The following is a 2292-nucleotide window of genomic DNA, read 5'->3' as shown; positions in this document are numbered from 1 at the left end:
GTTTCTAAAGCAGCAGGGCAAGTTTCCTTATGTGTCCCGCCTGATTTACATATCAGATTCCAAGTCTGCCAGGACTAAATAGAGAGACCCTGGTGGGTTTTGTCTAAAGATTAATTTTTTTAAATTTTATTTTATGTGTCTGTCTTGTCTGAATGTTTGTATGTGCACTGCACGTGTACCTGGTGCCTGCAGAAGCCAGAGTGGGCACAACAGTCACTGGAACTAAAATTACAGACGATTGGGAGTTATCATTTGCTTGCTAGGAACCAAACTCAGGTCTTTTCAAAAGAGCAAGTGTTCTTAACTACTGATCCATTTCTCTGGCCTTGAGAAAAAAAAAAAAAAAATTGAAGACAGGTTTGACACCTTCTTCAGTTTGTCAGTTTCTAATTTCAAAAAAAAAAAAAAAATTAAGGGGCAAGCAGCTAAGGTGCCCATTTAACATACCTCAGGCCCTACGTGTTACAGGGTGTGGCTGGCGTACCACTCCCTCTACCCTTGAACTCTCCAGCCCAGGAGCTGGGCTGCCCTTCCCACAGAGGCTCTTCCCTATATAATCCCGGTATTGTGGTCCCCTGCTCTTCTTTTGTACCTTTGGCCTCCTGGTTGCTGTACTTACAAGTGCTTTCCCTCCCCTCTCCCTTCCCCATGTGGTTCAGGGTCGCGACCACTCTGAATTCTCCCATATGTGTCTGCCGCTGGCTTTGCTCTCCTATATATCCATCATAAACTACACCATACCTACGGGCGGTCATGTCCTTCCCTTTTTATTTCTTTTTTTCATTCATCAATCCTTTGTAGCCAAGTCTGGCACCTTCTCAGGGATCCATGCTCACGGTAAAATCTATATATGGAATATATATATGGAATATACATGGAATATATATATATATATATGGAATATACATGGATCTCCATGCCATCAACTTGTCCTCAGACAGTTTCAGGGGGTAACCATTCCCCGAAAAAGAAGGAGAGAGGGTGATAGTTGTATACTAAAGGGGACATCAGTATATTGGAATCAAGCAGCTGACACCAGCTGACCCTGTAGCTTTTTGCAGAGACATGGCTTTTCCACGTACCCAGATTCCCCCTGTGTCAGTCAATGGAGGCTTTGTTCCCTTGCACTGTGGAGCAGGAAACTGACAAAACAGAGCGGCGGCGGCTTTCAGATTCCTGACATGCACTCAGGCTCCCTCACACATCACCTGAGTTTTCTTGTGTCACAAAAAAATTAAGGAACAGAAATGAATGAATGCTCAGCTTAGTTTTTTGGGTTTTTTGTTTGTTTTTTGGTTTTGTTTTTTTTTGTTTTTTGTTTTTTGTTTTTTGTTTTTGTCAACTTGACACAAACTAGAGCCATTGGGAAGAGGGAATCTTAACTGAGGTTGTGCTCCTGTCGGGTTGGCTTGTACGTGTGTATGGGGCATTTCCTTGATTAATTAAAAAAAAAAAAAAGATTTATTTATTTTTTTTTTTTTTTTGGTTTTTCCGAGACAGGGTTTCTCTGTAATAGCCCTGGCTGTCTTGGAACTCACTCTGTAGACCAGGCTGGCCTCGAACTCAAAAATCCGCCTGCCTCTGCCTCCCGAGTGCTAGGATTAAAGGTGTGCACCACCACACCCGGCTCTATTTACTTTATGTATATGGGTACACTCTGGCTGTCTTCAGACACATCAGAAGAGGGCATCAGATCCCATTACAGATGGTTGTGAGCCACCATGTGGTTGCTGGGATTTGAACTCAGGACCTCTGGAAGAGCAGTCAGTCCTCTCAACCCCTGAGCCTCTCTCCAGCCCCATTTTCTTGATTAAGGATTGATGGGGGAGGGCCCAGCTCACAGTGGGCGGTGCCATCCCTGTGCTGGTGGTTCTGGGTCCTATATAGCAAAGCATGGGAGCAGGCCAGGAAGCAGCCTCCTCCCTGGCTTCTGCTTCAGTTTCTGCCTCCAGAAACTGAACCCTATGTAAACACCAGCGTGGTGTTCAAGGCTCCAGGTTCCTTCTCTGAAGCTGATGTCACTGAGAGACAGCTTCGCTGAGCCCTGTCTGGGGAAACAGCAGCTGGGTTCCAGTTCACCTCAATAGTCTCTCTCACAGTTTTTTGTTCAAGTCTGGGCCTGAAGGAGACGGGACAGACGCCGTCTTAAAGTTCCCTCTATGTTCAAAAGAGAAGGAAGTCTCAGGAGTTGTGTAAGGTCCTGTGTGAGGTCCCCATCTTTCCTGAACTTGGTAGAGTTCTTTCTTCCAAGGTCCACTGGGTATAAGGCATAAGGTTTTGTGGGATTTTTTT

This window comes from Mus caroli, chromosome 15 (genome assembly GCF_900094665.2).
Source record: "Mus caroli chromosome 15, CAROLI_EIJ_v1.1, whole genome shotgun sequence".
Lineage (NCBI taxonomy): Eukaryota > Metazoa > Chordata > Mammalia > Rodentia > Muridae > Mus > Mus caroli.
This window is presented reverse-complemented; position numbering follows the sequence as displayed.